Raw genomic sequence first — 19,730 nt, 5'->3', positions numbered from 1 at the left:
ATTCACTTACAAATGACTTAAGTTTATCCTTCTTTATGGCGCACTGGTACTCCACTGGGTATAAATACCCCATTTTTTAATCCATTTATCTATTGATGGATGTATAGGTAACTTCCAAGATTTAACTATTATGAGTTGTGCTTCTATAAACATGACTATGCATGTATCACTATGATATGATAATATTAATATGATCTTGAACTCTTTGGGGAAGATACCTAGAAGGGAAATAGTTGGGTCAAGTGGAATTTCTATATTTAGTTTTTTGAGGAATCTCCATAGTGATTTCCATAGTGGTTGTACTAGTTTACATTTCCATCAACAATGAAGAAAGGGTTCCTTTTCCCCCAAAAGTCTTGCCAACATTTATTATTTGATTTCGTGATGATAGCCACTCTTTCTGGAGTAAGATGGAATTTAAGTGTTGTTTTAATTTATATTTCTCTAATGACCAGAGATGTTGAACATTTTTCATGTATTTATTGGCCATTTATACTTCTGAGAAGTGTTTATTAATTTCAGTTGCCCATGTAAGATTGAGACAAAATTAAATAATATGAAGAATGAAAATAGGATAGAGATCTTAAAAGTTGTTAATGAATACTATGGATAATTTTATGTAAAGATATAAATATACAGAGAAGGATAATTTCCTAGAAATACACAAATTATTCAATTTACTTAAGGATAAATAAAAAACTAAATAAACAGAAAAAATAATTTTACAAAACTAAATCACCAGGTAAAATTTCTTTTCTCCATAGATCTGGACAGTCTTGCCAGGGCATTTTATATAATATTCAAGAACAGATAATTTGTACATCCCACATATTTTTCCACAAGATAGAAAAATAAAGAGGAGCTCTTCCTGTTCTGCATCATGGCGCAGGATCAAGGTGAAAAGGAGAACCCTGTGGGAACTTCGAATCTGCAAACTCTGTCTTAACATTTGTGTTGGGGAGAGAGGAGACAGACTGACCAGGGCAGCCAAGGTGTTGGAACAGCTCACAGGCCAGACCCCTGTATTTTCTAAAGCTAGATACACTGTCAGATCCTTTGGCGTTAGAAGAAATGAAAATATTGCTGTCCACTGCACAGTCCGTGGAGCCAAGGCAGAAGAAATCCTGGAGAAAGGTCTGAAGGTGTGAAAGTATGAATTAAGGAAAAATAACTTCTCCGATACTGGAAAGTTTGGTTTTGGGATTCAGGAACATATCAATCTGGGCATCAAATAAGACCCAAGTATTGGTATCTATGCCCTGGACTTCTATGTGGTGCTGGGTAGGTCAGGTTTCAGCATCGCAGACAAGAAGCGCAGGACAGGCTGAATTGGGGCTAAACACAGAATCAGCAAAGAGGAGGCCATGTGCTGGTTTCAGCAGAAGTATGATGGGATCATCCTTCCTGGCAAATAAATTCCCGTTTCTGTCCAAAAGGCCAATAAAATGTTTTCAGTGAAATGTACATTTAAAAAAAAAAACAGGATTATTTGGTATATTAGTGAGAGAAACCTCTCCCACTCTTATCCTTTGATTCCTGGACACAAGTATTCAGGCTTTGGAAGAGCCTGATTCATGGACTGATCTCAGATTCAAAGCCTATCTAAACCCAAGGAGACAGGACGTCATACTTCCCAGGTACCATTTTCCAACTGATACTGTAACTCAATCTTCAATAAAACCTTCAAGCTTTCAATCAGGCTAGCCATATCTAAATGACAGGAAAGTAGCAAGACTGGTTGGATCCACAGAGGTGAACCCATTGATACATTTTCTTCTCTTGGAATGAGTTCCTTAATTAGATGCAGTGCTATTCCATAATAGTAAATAAAGCGTGCAGAGAGCTGGTGGTGCTGACAGAGACACTACAGGCAGAGAAGCTTGAGGCTCATGCAGGATATTTGTTTGTTCTAGCTAGACAAATCCTTGCCAAGTCCGTGACAGGGGAGGCCCAGGCTAATCAGTGGCGCCATATTGAGGATCAGTGTTAGTCTCTGCTGTTGGAAGATCAGGCACTCACCAGTGACATGAGCCAGGCTGACATGGTAAGGGGAATTCCTTTCTGTTGAGCTTATGCATAGCTCTCATATATGTCACCCCAGCCACTTGATTTTAGTATCCACTAAACAAGCCCTGGGGTGCCTATGAAGAGAAGTGGACTGATATCTTCACAAGTCATCATTTTGCAGATCATTTTATAGAGCCTGTTTTGCAGTGGATGCTCTTTGGTCAACACTTAAAGGAAACATAAATATCTTCATGATTCGTGTTCAAATACCCATTTCCCCCACTTTCCTTGCCACCAAAATTCTAATTCTATTCCCTAGTTCCTGACTAGCCAGCCAAACTATTAGCAACTTCCCACAAGCTAGCACTATTTATTTGGCCATCTCTCATTCCAGATCTAATAAACAGCAAAATATACTATTAAAGTTTTTCCACTGGATTTTCCTTCACTACTATCCTTCACAGTTGCTCCTGAATGGCCTGATTCACATAATCTGTCCACTATTAGGTAGTACCAGAATATTGTGCAGACCCATCTGCAATCCAGACTTGAAGTATTTTCCTTCAGTCAATTCATCATATAGAGGTTCCAAAGAGGCAATAGGTATGGGTTGAGGGGAAGGAGGAAATAGAACAGGAATAAGTGCAGAAGGACTCTGAGGTACCTCTTCATACAACTTGCTTTTCAGATCTGCCTGAACTTGACCTCTTATAAACCACCCCTACTAGATAATACACTACTGTTGCATCTGCTCATCCTTAAGGCCAGATGGATTAGACAACATGTAGTTCACTATAGGAAGCTCAGGCCTAAACATGGTTGTATTTAATCTTGATCAAAGCCAATAGCAAGGCAACACCTTGCCTCTAAAGATAGTTAGCAGCAGAAGAGGATATAGATTTGGTCCTAAATCCTTAAGGTCTGCACTGTCATTCTCCTGTTGGTGCTTTCTAGTGGCTCTATTTGCCATGGACACTTCTAGCATCATCAGACTTAGAGGAATGTAAGAAGCAAATAGTAGAGAAGCTTGTACTGCAATCAATACATTTTTTCTGGTCTTTGTCACCACTCAAACTGGCATCGTTATGGGAGACTTTGTACGGTGGTCAAAGTGGAATCGTCTAATGTGGTATATCCTGCTTCTGAAACCCAAAAAGGCTAATCAAGCATTGTGTCTCATTTTTTATGGTAGATGGTGTAAGGTGCAGCTACTTACTTTTCACGATGAAGGAAATAATTTGACATAGTTCAAACCATGAATCAAGTAGTGAACATTATTAGTGGAGTTTATTTCTCATGCTGTAGTCTTCATATGTCTTACTAGAACATCAAACATAATTACCTACTTCTTGCTCATCAAATTCAATCAGAATAATGCTGGTGTAGTGCATCTGTGTGATGTTTTGTGGACCGTCAAGATGATCAATTTGTCTATGGACAGAGAGAACAGTAAAATTGACAAAGCCCCAAGACAATATTGTAAGGGTATATTTTTGACTCTGCCAGGAAAATTTTTTTGGTGGCCATCACAGATTCATATAAGGAAAAGGATTATATCTAGGTCAACAGCTGTATGCCACATGTGCTAATTTTCTCAAGATAAAAATGCTACACCTGAGGTGGTGGGTGGCTTCCAATTTCATGATAGTTCACAGTCATTATCCGAGATCTACTCAATTTATGCATAGGCTGAACAGGTGAGTAAAGAGAGGGAAATCACTACTATTCCTGCCTTTCCAAGTCTTCAATGGTATAATTTTGTAATTTTTTTTTTTTTTTGGTACCGGGGATCAAACCCAGGACCTTGAGCTTGTGAGGCAGGTGCGGTGCCACTGAGCTAAATCCCCAGCCCTGATTTGTAATTTTTCTAGTGCTATGATCTGGTTTACCACTTTCATCAGGAAGGACAGTCCTGATGTCTTTTTCTTGGCCTTTCCTGACAAACTGGCTCTCAGTGTGTATGTAAGAGAGCCAGTGTGAGCATTCTTCCAGTTTCCAAAAATGTGTGTTTCAATTTTACATTCAACAACTAGAGAAAGAACCACATGGCATTCTGCAGACTAACTGGGCTCATTGTAAGATGGACTTAAGGTAAGATACCATCTATCACCTGACCACTTTAGGCTTCGACTTTTATTGGTTATACAGTGGCATTTTGTGTTCCTAGGAATTAGAGTCAATTCAGGGTCAGTATCTGGAAATTCTCTAAAGTCTAGCTTACTTTCTTTTCCCTACCATTTGTCTATTAAGTGCCCTAAGGTCCTTTTAGGGAGGGGGACTTTGAGGAAGATTTATATGTACATCAAGCATTTGTACACTTATGACAATGTGTTTTTATGTTTATTTGTACATATATATGACCTCAAGGAGATCCAAATTCCCCTCAATTAAAGACTGTCTTGTCCATTTTCTTTCTGTGGACGTGATGGTTAAGTAAACGCCACTGAAAAATCTTGGCTAGTCAAGGAATTCTTATTACCAATACATCTATGCCCCTGTTTACAGTAGATATGCCTATCTTAGCATAGGTGGTCAAATGCAACTACCAGTGTTCTGCTACTCTAGGGTTGCACTGTCTCCCTTGAAATCATGGAGTACATCTTAGTGATAGTTTCCACTATGCCATAAATATTCCATGAAGAAGAGCAATCATAAAACTTTTCAAGGATTCAGGTTCTCTCTTCACTCATGTATTTCTCAATGCCATAGTTGAAGGAGAGACTTCTGGGCATTCTTGTACAAAGTAGATTGGGCTGGCAGAGTGACAATTGCACATACTAAATCCAGTGCAGTATTCCTGACTACAAGGTGACATATACTCATTCTACCAAGACCTAGACCTTATACTTCTTTCCTTGAATCTACATGGGGACTTGGAACTACTTTGACCATAGGGTACAGTAGAAATAATGAGATCTCTCTCTGTCTCTCTCTCTCTCTCTCTGTGTGTCTCTCTGACTCTCTCTCCCCCGCCCCCCATCTCTCTCTCTCTCTCTCTCTCTCTCTCTGCCGGAAAAGCCAGCTGACATGTCATGAAGACACTCAAACAGCCCTATGGACAGATTACATAAAGAAAAACTGAAACTTTCTGCCAACAGCAACTTTTCCAGCCCTGGTAGGTGGGGCCCCCAGAAAGTAGATCCTATAGCTCAGTCAACACTTCAGATGACTGCAGCCCCAGCCACCATTTGCTTATAATCTTAAGGAAAAACTACAAGCCAGAATGGTTCAACCAAGCTGCTCTCAAATTTCCAACCCACAGAAACCAGAGCGAAAAGAAACTCCTACTATTGTAAGCCACTATGTTCTTGTTAGAGTGATTGTTTTACACAGCAATAGATTACTGTTGCTTATGGATACATATACATTACTTATGGATACATATATTTGTAACAAAAATAGAGAAAAACATGTATAGATATTATTTCTACTTCAGGATAGTTGTGATTTGTAGAGACAAAAAAGGGGGATAGAATTGAGAAGGAGTTCAAAAGAAACTTCAGAGGTATCAGTGATACTTTACTTTTAAAAAAAAGATCTAAAGCAAATATGACCCAAATTAAAATTTGTTAAATCTGTCATATATGGAAAGTATGTATAATACTATTCTGTAATTTTCTGTAAGTTTTTAAAACTAAGTTAAAATACTGGAGGTGAGGGTCCTAAGAAATACTTTTGTCTACATCACAATCTTGCCTAAGGTTACGTTTCTTTCACAGGCTCAATGGCAGAATCTGATTTTGGCCATTGACACATTACCTAACCTATCTGGGCTTTAGCTTTCCCACTAAGATTCTATTCTTGCTATGAAGAATATGGCAGAAGAATGTTTCCAAATTACAGAGTCTGAAGCTGACCTGTGGGAGTTCATTTTCTAAAGCCACATGTACTCTGAAGTCACCGTTCATAACGCTCTTAAGGATTGCTTTTATGTTTTTTATCCATGAGAGTGAAGATGTATATGAAGAAATTAAAGGAACATCATGTTATGGATCGATGAATTTTAAAGTAGAGCGGAACTCTGGTCTCCCCTCTCTCTCATAACAGGGGTATTTTACAATGTCCCTAATGGGGTGAATCAAGCCTGCTTTAACACCTTACAATGACAGCTGTTCAGTCCTTCATGGAACAGTGTGTTCTATGGAACAGCATGAAAAGCGCCCAATTCCTATTGAACAGCAGTCCCTGTAAGTCTCACCCACTGCTTTTAGCTTCTAAAGCAACACATAAAAAGTTTACTCCCTTCTACATAACAGCCCTTCTAATGTTTGAAAACAACAATCTGGTCTCTCTTATGACTCCCCTCCCATGAACAAATCCCCAGTTCCTTCAGAAAGGGAAGAACCTCACACTTCTATCTGTTTTATATGCCAGGGGCTTTATACACAGGGTTTTTATATAATCTTCAAATTCTATGTGATTGTTCACCTCACAGATAGGGAAACTGAGGCTTGGGGAACTTTAACTTATCCCATCACTAGTAAAGCAGCAAAGCTAGTTATAAATCCATGGGCTTTCTGCTATTCCATGCTGCTTGTGAGATATGGAACTTTGTAGGACGCTGTCTTAATTATTTTTCTCATTAATGAGAGAGAATACTCAACACCCAAAGTTAAAGGAGGAAAGATTTATTTGGGTCACAGCTTTTAGAGTTTTCAGTCCATAGTTGGCTGACTCCATGGCAGGGTGGCATGGCAGAAGGGCATCACAGAGGAGAAATAGTCCATGGCAAAGCAGGGCAGGCAGAAGGCAGCAAGCAGCAAGACCAAGTAAACTTAGCAGCTTCTTTCTGTCCATTTTTTTTTTTTTTTTTTTGGTACCAGGGGACTGAACTTGGGGCCTTGCGCTTGCAAGGCAAGCATCAGAACCACTCAGCTAAATCCCTGGCCCTCTGTCCCTTTTATATTCTATCTATGCTACTGAGTTTAGGCCCAGTGCCAAACCAATCAATGGACTGATTTAGTATTCACACACCTTTAATCCCAGCATCACACACTCTAGATCTAGGCACCTCTGAAAAGCCCCCATCTATGACTTCATGAGGCTTTGTGGGGACATCTAGACACAAACAGTAACAGACAGCAAAGACCTCTCTGCCTTCTACATGCTCCCTACATGGTTTGCCATGCTTCTCCTAAGATGTGATGCTGAGAACAGGATGTGGCCTAATGATTTATAATAGTGCTTTGTAATATTTTGGTTTTTTAAAATGTTTCTCCAACTCTTTGTGATATGCAAGAGTGGCTAAAGAATGTGTATGTTACAGGTCAGGAAACTAAGGAAACCAATCAACCCTTCAGTAGAAGCATTGGGATACAAATCTAAGTCTCCAGCATCTCAATATTAAGAATTGGGCCAAGCCAAGCATGGTGGGGCATACCTATAGATCCCAGTACTCTGGGAGGCTGAGGAAGGAGGATTGCAAGTTTGAGTCTGACCTAGGCAACTTAGTGACTTAGCAAAATTAAGTGGGTGGGGCTGGAGATATAGCTCAGTGCAAACCTCCTGGGTTCAATCCCCAGTACTGCAAAAAAACCCACCCTCCAATGAACTAAAAAACCTAGTCCAGCTGGGTTTGATGTCATCACCTATAATACCACTTGCTTGGGGCAGGGGTGAAGGATTGCAAATTCAAGGCCAGCCTGGGCAACTTAGTGAGACCCTTTCTCAAAGTAAAAAATAAAAAGAACAGGGCCAGGGATGTAGCTCAGTGGTTCCACCGCCTGCCTCACAAGCACAAGGACCCGAGTTCAATCAATCTCCAGTACAAAAAAACCCAACCCCCCCCCCAAAAAGACCCTGGGGATATAGCTCAGTTAGTGGAGCTGTCCTGGGTTTGATCCCTAGAACTATAAAACAAAAACAAAAAACCCAACTCCTCCTCCCATTCATCTGGACTTGAGTATCAATTAACATAGCCTAAATTGGCCTTCATGTTTTTAGCAGCCATATGGAACTTATGTAGATTCTGTTAGTAATTAACTCTCCTAATTCATCCCTTTTTCTGTTATATAAAAACTGCTCCGATATCATACGCTGTCCTTGTGCAGCTGGGTTTGCACTAATCCCTGTAAAGTTCCTTCTTTCATTCATCCCATATGCTCAATCCCATGGCCCCATGGTCATTGGAACTTCTGTCACTGTGCCAACTGGTGTAGCAGCTATTCTGCTGAACTGGGACACCTGCACCCTTGATAAGCACATGCTTGCTCTCATCACAGAGTTGATCACATGGCTGGAAACCACATGCTGAGGGCTGAGCCCTCGGGCATGGGTTCCAAGTCCCATTTCTTGAGGAAATACAATTGTAGAGGAGGGAAATCAGTGCATGGCTGTTCAGATGCCACCACTGCACCATGACTGTGACAACCACAGTGTGTGGAGGCCGGACGGTATCATCCCTCAAACAGCAGGGGCAGGCTGATGGAGTTGGAAGGAATGAGATGCACCTGGAGACATCCCCCACATCTTCCTGACATAAAATCATTATCCTAATTCGTTACAGAATATGCTCCAGGTCACAGGGAATGATATTTAATGCTGCTGCTTTTCTCCACTTCTGCATTATTGATGGAATATAAGTTGCATGAAAAAAAAATTCTGTGCTTCCTTTGGAGCTTCCTCTTAACTTTAGCAGATCTTCCTTGAACACAGACACAGACACACACACACACACACACACACACACACACACACACACAGAGCTTGCCTCTCTCTAATTGCTTAGCACTCGCTCCTTTTCCTGTTACAGTTTTCTCCCAAACAGATGGTGCTTAGAGACAGTAAAGAAATAGAAGTTACTCAGTTGTAAGGCTGGTAATCAATATCCAGATACCTGTCCTCTGAAGATGCCAAATAGACAGGGGCTCTCATGAATGCTGTGACTATCATAGCTCTGGGCAGAGACTGATGTACATATATATACAATCAGGGTTGGTGTTGCCCCACATCCCTTTGGATTCCAAGGCTGTAGGTCTGAGTATTATGTTTATGCAGCCAGTAGCAAACAGACCTGAATTTACCTAAACTGGAGATCAGTCATACTGCTGGGAGGTATTATTGAGCTCCTGATCAATTTTTGTGCTCTACTCTCTACTCATTGCAGTGGAAGACCCAGGGGATACACCAGGACCCTTAAACTGATGATCAGGCTGCTCTGCTAGGGCTCTGAGCCTATTAGAAACATCTGAGCCAAAGGTAGACATAAGAGAAGCAGCAGAGAGGCAATGTGGGGGACAGTGTGTTTGTGTTTATGTATTGGGATCTACAGGAATAATCATTAAGTGTATAATAAAACACATACACACACTCCCTCAATTGCATCAGGCATAAGACAACAATGTCCTTTAGTGTCTGTTTCTAGTAGTATATGTCGATTTTATCAGCCCTGTCCTTTGAAAGTCACTGTAGCTACCATTTTGTAAGCTGAATGATGACAAATATGATGAGAATTTCAATCTTTTGTTTTTGTCATTTCCATACATACTACTTTAATGGCAAAGCAATGAGATTACTGGCATTAATGTCTTCCTGTCCCCAGGCTCATTCCTGGATCATTTTGCCTGAGGGTGAAAAACAAAACAAAACAAAACAAAACATCAGTAAAGCATCTTTCTTTAAACTAGGGGGATAGTCTTTGGTATTCATATTTTTAAAAATCAATTAAAATTGATTTATCTGATTTCTTTAGAAGACAGGAAAGGCAAAAGGTGGGGGGCTCAAATTAAAGAATTTCCTCCTGACCAGTTCTACTGTTGATTCAACCTGGATAGTTAGGACATTTAGGTCTCAGATAAAGAATAGAAACTCAACACCAAGGGAAGAGTAGAGGCTGAATTGTGATTAAATTCAATCACAGGAGGTGATTGGGAGCCCTTTTTTCCCATCTGAAGCCAGGCTTCTCACCCCCACTCCACTCATAAGGATTAATAGTTAATTCACTTCAAAATTTTCAATACAAGCAGGTACTCCAGAGAGCCTCTCCAGCCACCCTGGACCCTTCTCACTAATTTACTAATAGCTTTTAATCAGTTGTTTTGCCTGAGAACTCAGAATGTAGTGAAAGGCTAAATATTTCTGGCAAAGGTAAGCCAAATGAGGCATTACCAAGCCTCAGGCACACAGCACTATCTTAAAATGGCCAGGAAAATTCTAAATGTGCACATATTTTGTTACAACAATTCCATTTTTAGGATTGTGCCATGTAGAGAAACTCACAAATGTGTACTAAAATCATGAAACGAAGATATTCATTACAACATTGCAATACCAAGAAGTGGGCAGTAACTTTAACAGCTATTAGTAGGAAACAGGTGAAATAAGTGATAAAAGATCTTTCATACAAAGAGATACATTTTGTCCCAAAAAATCGCATAGATTTATATGTTGACAAGAAAACATCCTTAGCATTTTTTTTAACAGAATAAAGCAACTTTCAGAATCTAATGTGATTCCAACCCAAAAAGAAAAGGAAAAAATAAGAGCATCTACAAGGCGGTTGATGGACAAGAGATATACTCTTCAGTGAGACTACTGGGTCCAGGCCTTCCTCCACTATTACCCACAGGTCCCCATGGGAGTGTGAAGGAGGCCTTGTTCCTCCTCCTGTAGAGTGAGGATAGGCCAGCTTTCAGAAACTTACCAGACAAACCATTAGTAATGATCAAGTCAGGCAGCTGGGCTCGAAGGATAGGGGAACTTTAATTTTTACCACATTCTCTTCCTGACTCCTTTGTGTTTGATAGAAATGTTTAAGCACATTTATAAAAGATGTTTGCGCTGAACTAGAGGCCATCTATGAACAGATGACAACTCTTGCCATATCCTCAGGAGACTGAGGTTTAATGAAATGTAAAGCTATTTATCATGCTCAAGATAAAGAATAAAACACTCAAGGTACACGAAGACTCTCCTCTTACGACAGGAAGGTCTACAGGGGCACCGTGTCTACCAATAACTGCAAAATTCTTGTCATGGATGACTTCTTCCAACTTATCCACACTAAGAGACTTGACCAAACTCTACAATGGCTTCTACTGACCCAAGACTATGTCCCTAGAGTGTCCCTTCAGTGTCTTCTTGACAAAGCTTAAACATTGCCAAAAGAATTTACTGTTTATTCCAGCTAAAACCTGACTCCAGGCCCCTGACCTCCCTTTTCTTAAAGCAATTTCTTCAGAAAACTTAAATGATAAATTGTTTCTCTGCCCATTTGAGATGCAAGTGTTCTACCCAGAAGTGTTTTCTGAAGGTCCTGGGAGCCATCCCTTTGAAATGCAAACATGGAGGAAGATAGCTCCTTGGCCTCCCAGTCTCTGTGGGAGGGTAAAAGCCTAAATGAGGAGAACATCTTGGCTCCAACTCGCAAGGCTCCCTGTCAAAAAAAGTTTCTTTCTCCTCCAGAGAAGCATCATTTAGCAAGCACCAATGGCCCAATCCCATTGACCAACCCTCCCACACTTGCACACCCTTCAGTGTTATTCTTTTAGCACAACCCAGAGTTAGAAAAGTTTCCTGTTTTGTTTCAGTGGAGTTGGGTTGAAGTCTACATCAGTCTCCTTTCTTTGCTGAATAAAACTTGAATCACCTGAATAAAACCAGTCTCGCCATCTTTAGCAGCTGTCCAACTGTTTCTCTCTGATACCACTTAGTCAACTGGAAGTCAGGACCATGGAGGGGAAGGGATTGGTGTCAACTGAGTGGGATTTATTAAACCTCTGCCTTCCAGTATTCACCAGGGAAGAAGAGGGGAATGGTGGCTCACTATCCAAAAGATACTAAATGGGCAAGAAGTTTCTTCCTTTATATGGACATTGTAATAGTCCCTTTACTGAGTGCTCTGCAAAGTACTAGGAAATATTTTAAGCCCTTCATATACAGCATCTCCTCTCACCCTTAGAGCAACTTTGCTACAAAGGCGGTGTCATTATTTTCTTGGAAGCTAAACCTCAGAAAGATGAATAAACTTACCAAAGGTCACACCACTTACAAGCAGCAAACCCAAGAGTCAAACTTCAGTTTCTCTCTCTCTGGAGTTTTTCCATAGCCCAGATAAGAAACACAACATCTGTGCATAAAAGTACTGCTGATATTTGTTGTTTATGCCAAAGAATTTTCTCCCCATAAAAAGTAGCTGCCTTTTATTATGTGCCATTAGTGAAATAATTCTTCACTAAAATTTTACTAAAAACATAACAATACCCATCTCCATGATAAAACAGTTTTATTTCTCCCCAAACTGGAGTTCAGTCTACTGAAATGAATGATTATAGTAACATCACAGAATGCTGCTTCATTTCTTTGAAGCATTCACTAGCCTCTGAAATGACTATTCTCAGGGGTTCCCTCACTCCTCAACTTAAACATCAACTTCCTGTTGGTAGGGATTTTGTCTGTTTTATAAACTTCTGCGTCCACGGTGTCTCTGCAAATGTTTGGCCCATGGTTGGATCCTAATGCATATTGGTTGAAGAAAACAGGAAGGAAAGGAGGAAGAGATGGAAAGAGAAAAGGTGAATAGAAAAAAAACATGAGAATGAAGGAAGGAAAGAAAAAAGGAGGGAATAAAGGAGGCAGGAAGGAAGGAGGGAAGGGAGGAAAATGAATGGAAATTAAGAATTCAATATCTCTAGTACAACCCTCGCCCCCTCCCAGATTTAATGATGGAGCTGTGACCAGAGAGGTAGTGGGTAGTAGCTCTCTAGTCCTAGACAGGGCAAACATTCCCTCTTCCTTAGAGATGGTGATGGGAGAGGAGGGAGTAGCAATTCATCACCATTGACATTGCCGTCCAGAAAACCCTTTGCTGTGGGATGCTGTATAATGCTGTGCTTTGCAAGATGATCAGCAATATCTCTGCTCCTTCCCCACTTATGTGCATGGCACTGCCCCCTACTCTGTACTTGAGTGGTGACGACCAAAAATGTCTCCAGGTAGCTGGGGAGAGATAAGGTGGGATTTGTGCATGTGGACAACATTGGCCAAGGTTGGGAACCACTGGCTCAGAAGAGAGTGTAATCACTGGCTGCTAAAAGTTAAAGAATGTCTACAATTCAGTGCTCAAACAGAAGCAAGGAGACATTTCAGGCTTTCAGTACTCAAAGCCATGGCACAAACTGAGGAGACAGCAGGAATCTGGGACCTAGCCTGGTGCCACACTTTGGAAGCAGAAGAGTATTCATCACCATGAGGACTCAGGAAATGAATGTTCTCGTGGTCTGCCTGTCATACCAGGTAAGAAGTTAAGAAATTTAATAAGAAAATTGATCTCTATGCACATGGTGAAAGAGAATCTAATGAGCAACAAGCCAGGCAGATTCAAAAGCTTCCAATTATTCTTCCTAATACAGGCACAACCATTTTTTAACACAATTATGGGCTTGAAACCCCACAGGGGAATTCAGTGGAAATCATTTAAAGATTTATTTGATGTGAAACCTCTGACCCAAGCAATTTATAGAGCAATTAAAGAAGTAGAGCCTGGAAGATTTGACAGTAATGTCATTTTGGGTTTGGTTGACAAATGGTCAATACAAATAATAACTGGTGGCATCTTAAATTAGATACAAATGTGAATAAGAATTAAGAAAGTTCCCATAGGGCTCTATACCGGAAACTGTACTGTCCAATCTACAGAGCTCATTACCAACCTGGAGGAGACAGTAAATTTGACTTAGATTAAATTTTCAGATAATGCAAAATGAGTGAGAAATGACAAATATAGAAGATAAATTAAAGTTAAATTTACCAAAGGGCCTGGATATTTGAGAAGCTTGGTCAGACTCAGTAAGGTGAAATTTAATGTGGAAAGGGAAATATCACACCATTAAGTTTAGTTACACGCAAGGGTTCAAGTAATTAGATAACCATGCATGAGGATAGACTGGGGAGGTAGCAGATGAGCTGGAGGGAAACATATTCCTCCAACACACCTTGCAAGGTGGCTTAATAACTTAGCAGAATGTGTGTCTCAGGAGATTTTGCAGTGAGGAAGCAGGAAGTAGCAGATGCAAACCTGCTTCTCCTGCTCTCCTAGTTCAGAGGAAAGAATTTCACTACAAGAAAATGGAAATACTGGTGGCAGCTACAAAGTGACAGCATTTGCACACTATCTTTCTGTCATCCTCATCATCACCATCATCATTACCTACTGAATTTCTACAGGTAGGCCAGACTGTTATAAGAATTTTATTTTGTTTTTCTACTTCCTAGCAGCCAGGTCCTCTTTCTTAGCTGTGAAGACGTTGTTATGAGGTCACTGAGATACAGAGAGTGTCAGTGTTTTTATTTTTTGGCCCCCTAAGGTCACACAATAAATGGCTAAGAAGGAATTATCCACTCATATTCTTTTGGAAACAAAGTGCAGCAGAAGGAACCTAAAAGAAAACCTGGGAGATTCCCAGAAGATTTAAGAAGTGGTAAATTCTATTTGTAGGCTAGAAGCCCTAATGAAAGAAATGTGAAATTTGCTTTCCATCTGGTCCAACCTTCCTTTTTAGAACCTCCTTATATAATCTAGGAATTTGTTTGGCTGTAATAAAAACATTAACAGTGTCTCAAATAAATAGAGGTTTATCTGTCACACGTAACAAGAGCACAGAGGTGGACAGACGCCAGTAATGAATTCCCATTTCAACACCGTCAGGAGTAAAATGTCTGTATATTTCTTGACCTTTTTCTCCTGGCACAGGATGGCTGCTAGAGCTGATTGGAATGTCAGCATTCAAAGTGGGAAGAAGGTTCTGTTCTCTTTATCAGAAAGGGAAATATTTGTTTTCTCTGGAGCCACTCCAAGCTGACTACCACTTAGATCTCATTGGCCAAAACAAGGACCTGTGGCCACTGCTTCCCAGGGGGAGACTGGGAAAGCAGGAAACAGGATTACTATGAATGAGTTGAAGCATGATCTATTGCCTGGGTTCTTGGGTTCTTCTTACAGGGAAGGAAGAAGGAGTGGGTCTTGGATAAGCTGGTCATGGTATCTGTCCCTGCAACCTGATTCCCATGGTACCTTGATCTGAGCGTATTCTAGCTAAAGCACAGGTCAGGGCTACAAAGCTGGGTCTATTCTTATTGATGGTGTTTATACAGTGTATCAAAAGGATCTGAAAAAACAGATCTGTAGAAATAGGTTCTTAAAAGCTATCCTTTACGGGGAGTGGGCGTATATGCAGGAACTTGAATATTTACTGAAATTATGATCAACCAGGCATTTCTGTGCAGTAAATAGAGTCAGAATTAGGGGCATTCCCAAATATGAAGGAAAACTCAATGGAGTCCTCAGATAGGGAGGATCGGTGTTTGTAATAGAAAAAGATTCTACCCAACAAACAACAACAAAAGAAACAAAACAAGAAAACACCAAAGAATAAAAAACTGGAAACAACCCAAACCCCTGAACTGGTGAATGAGTAAACAAATTGAACATAGCCACACAAGGGAAAGTACTATTTACTGTTAGAAAGGAACAAACATCTGACACATGCAACCTTGTGTCTGAGTCTCAAAAGCATATGGAAAGTGAAAGACACCAGATGCGAAAGATGACAAACTGCAGCAGAACACCATTTATATGAAATTCCACAAAAGACAAAACTGGTTTGCAGTAGAAAAATTTATCAGTGATTTCCTAGAGCTGGAGGAACTATTTGAGGTGAGAGGAATGTTTAGTATCTTGATTATGATGATTGTACGCATTTGTCAAAACTCAATAAGGAGATACTTCTCCTTAAAATGGATCCATTTTAATATGCATGTTTTACCTCAAAAATTGCTTTATAACTTTAAAAGTCCTGTCTGTGCCCCCTTTTTATAATTTTTTTTTTACTTCCTCTGTTCCTAGCCAAGTTCCTTCTGGAAAATTCCAATTTTATTTCAGCAGAACTGCAGTAGAAATGGTATTTTCCCAATACCTAGAGTGAGGGCAGAAGGCATCAGGGGTTACTGAGCACTGACAGCAGTTGCCCCCATTTGACAATAGGGAGTGACAGTGTGACAGTAAATTATCTGTCAATGTGGCTAGGTCACAGTATCCAGATATTTGGTCAAACACTATTCCAGGCATTTCTGTAAAGGCAGTATAAAAATATAAAATTAACATTTAAATTAGTAAACTTTGAGTAAAGTGGATTGCCCTCCACACAGTGAGTGGACTGTGGTGTCCAATCAGTTAAAAGTGTCATAGACAAAGACTAACCTCTCCAAGCAAGGAGCTTGCTGGCAGCCTGCCTTTGGACTTGAACTAGAAATCCACTTTTCCCTGGGTTTATGCTGCTGATCCGCCCTGCTCATTTTGGACTTGTCAGTCCTCCATAACTATGTGAACCAATTCCCTAACACAACCTCTCAATTCATTCATAGATAGATAAATACACAGACAGAGAGATAGGTAGACATGTCTTGATTCTGTTGCTCTGAAGAACCCAGAGTAATGCAGACAGGTAAAGCTTGAAATTGTAGAGTGCAGTAAAGGTCTAGGCCCTCCATGTAAAGTTAACACTCAAGATTTAGCACTGAGGGGCCTGGGGGTTTACCCCAGTGGCGCTGCGCCTGCCTTGCAAGTGCAAAGTCCTGAGTTCAATCCCCAGTACTAAAAAAAATAAAAATAAAAAAGAGTTAGCACTGAAAGCTGAGTGTGATGGCACACACCTGTAATCCCAGCACTCTGTGAGGCTGAGGTAGGAAGAGTACAAGTTTGAGCCCAGCTTGGTTAATGAATTTAGCAAGACCCTGTCTCAGGGTTAAAAAAAGGGCTGGGGCTGGAGGTCAGAGTGAAGGCTCTGAATTCAATGCCCAGTACTGGAAAAAAAAAAATGACTTAGTAGTGAAGAGGAGTGTTTAAAAAGATGAACTCATGCTTGATTTTTCTAAGATTCCCCAACTCCAAGAAAGGAACCATGAAATCACCTATGTATTGATAAGGTTTAAATAAGATATCAATACAAAGAAATTCTCTGCCATTAACGACATTTTACCAAAGGATGACTTTCCCAAGGTCACCCCAAGTTAATTAAGCTTCACCACTCCTGGACCATGCTCTGCATACCTATAGCGTGTCCCTTCTTTGTCTTAGATGACAACTGTGGTGGACCACACTACTCTGAAGCTTCAGAGGACCAATGCTAGTTTAAACTTGAATTAAAATTCCAGTTGTGGCAGGAAGAGTTGTAGTACTTTTATCATATTATGTGCTGTGATCTAGAGTTTTAACCTGCTGTTATGACTTGTGTCTAGATTGCTCCCCCAAAATTTCATGCAGTCATTGGTGTGGCTTTTTCAGAGGTGGCTGGATCTAGAATGTGTGATGCTGGGATTAAGAGTATGTGATTATTAAATGAGTCCACTGATTGGTTTGGGAACCCACCCTAAACCAAGTAGCCTGGATAGAATATAAAAAGGACAGAAATAAGCTGCTATTATTTGCTTCACTTATTGCTGGTCACTTGCTTTTGCTGCCTACCTGCTTACCATGGACTGTTTCTCCTCTGTGATGCCCCTCTGCCATGTCACCCGGCCTTGGAGCCAGCTGACTATGGGCTGAAACCTCTACAAACTGTGAGCCAAATAAACCTCTTCTTTAACTTTGGGTGTCAGGTATTTTGTCTCAGCGATGAGAAAAGTGACATACCTGCTTTCAACTTATTTGCCCTGATTTTATTCTCTTTGTCACCATAGTCATCAGGCTATGAGAAACCCATGTATGTCACATGACACTGCTTTCTCAGCATCCCCTTCCTGAGCCTTCTCAAGGGCTCTGCAGAGAGGGTGGAATGTTCTCTGCCCTCCCAGACACTCTGGTATCCACTATAATGTAATATCCTGGTCTGAATACCTGGGTGCCTCAATGCTGGATGCCATCAAGAGGGAGAATGAGTGAGATGGATGGATGTCTCATGATTTAATAAGTCAAATCAGATTAAACTAATGGCATTTCAGAGACTTTGCTGGATAATTTTTTCCTTAGGAACTTGCTACTAAACTTGGCTTGCAACTTTGCCTGGCCAGAGTTGAGAGGCTAAGGCCAGGGGAAGGGTGGGGCAGAGGTGATGATTCAGAGATCATCACAGTTTGCATCTGGGTGTTCACCTCTTTTACAAAGAGTCTTCTAAAAGTTCTTAGAAGAAAAAAGCACACAATTGCTCAGCCCCAGAAGTGCCAACACCACCTTTGACACCACGACCTACTCTGCTTCCTGTGTTATCTGAGGAATTATTGCCTTGGTCCTCACTTCTATATTGTCTGTGCGGAAGATTTGAGGCTTCCCAGCTCCAGGTAGGGTTGACTTGGAGTATGCAGTGGCTTTCATTTTCCCAGGCCTAGGTCCTTTGGCCAGGAGGCCAGCTGCCGTAAGAGTATACCTGTGGAAAATTCTGGAAAATCATGCCTCTTATTCACCAGCTTCCTCAGTTCCCTCTGGCATGATCATGACTTTGTTGCCATACTCAGCACCTTGTCTCTCACTTTCTCAACATTAAAGGGGAAACAGTCACGTGGGGAATGTTCAAAATCGATCCAGTTAGGATGGAGAACAGAGGAACAATCATTCTGTGTGAGGAGCTGCTAATAGGCTGGGAGTACATCTAGTATAGACAGGAATCAGAGGTGGCACCAAGGTGTCCATAAGCACTTGAGCAACTGCCATGGGGACCAGAGCATGGGGTAGAATACGACCACATGGTGGAGAGACACAACTAAGGTTTGTACAAGAGCCCTCTATAAGGTTCACTAGGTGGAGTTTTCTAACTCAGTATTCCCCAAAGATGAGAACCAGTGAGTGCTCTAGCCCTGGAGACTTCCTGGTGTGGACACCAGCACCCTCCAAGGGTGGAGTCAGAGCATTCTCAATTAGATGAGACAGTGGGTCTCAACCCAGGACATTTGGCAACATTTGGAGACATTTCTGTTGTCACAACTGGAGAAGAGAAGTACTGGCATCCTGTGGATAAAGGCCGGGGCTGCTGCTCAGCATCCTGCAACACACAGGCAGCCCTCACAATTATTTGGCCCAAAATATGACAATTGTCGTGGTTGAGAAACTCTAGTTTAAATAAATTAAAAGTTTGAATCCAGGATAGTCATCCCCTCCAATCCATCTGGTTACTCAGAAGACCTCAGGAAGGGAATCAGTGCCATGCAAATAATATCTGGAATTCAGGAGGATTGTGCCATAAGATGCTCAAGTAGATGAGTCTCAGAAATATATTTTCAGTTTCAGACACCGTGGGCTATATTTTGGGACTCTGGCCATCCTTGCTGTAGCAAAAACTGTAAGCCTGTTATTCTCCAAAAAGAAAATTTTATGTTCCCACCACTTCTGCCTACTTCCACTTAACCAGCGGAAGGTGCCGCACACAAATCTAGAGGCAGGGTGGGCTGGGGGAGAGATGGAGAACAGCACAGAACAAGCAAACAGAGAGGCTGCCATGAGGGTCCCCCCAAACCTTCAAACATAACCCCTCATATCATTTCTAAAATGATATTTTAATATTCTTTTATGCCTTCTGGGTGGCAAATATTTTTAAACCCTAGAAAAGCCTGGGGTTTAATTACCACCAGATTTACCACACTCAGAGCTTGAGAATCAGATGGCTCTTAGGTCAAATCTTGGCTCTGCTGATTACTGTCTGGGTATCAGGCAAATTACCTAACCTTTCTGAACCTCAGATTCTTCACTAGAAAATGGGATAAATAACCCTGACCTCATAGGTATAACTATGAGGAGGAAA

The 19,730-nt window shown here is 40.9% G+C and overlaps 1 pseudogene; it reads left to right on the top strand.

The window, feature by feature from the left end:
- Positions 1-878: 878 nt before the first annotated feature.
- On the top strand, positions 879-1,464 carry LOC101722008 (large ribosomal subunit protein uL5 pseudogene; annotated as a pseudogene).
- The last annotated feature ends 18,266 nt before the right edge of the window (positions 1,465-19,730 follow it).

Source organism: Heterocephalus glaber, unplaced genomic scaffold (assembly GCF_053883595.1).
Source record: "Heterocephalus glaber isolate CG9 unplaced genomic scaffold, H.glaber_assembly_v1.0 deba00000331, whole genome shotgun sequence".
NCBI lineage: Eukaryota > Metazoa > Chordata > Mammalia > Rodentia > Bathyergidae > Heterocephalus > Heterocephalus glaber.
The sequence above is the reverse complement of the archived record's forward strand: the minus strand, read 5'-3'. Positions and strand labels throughout refer to the sequence as shown.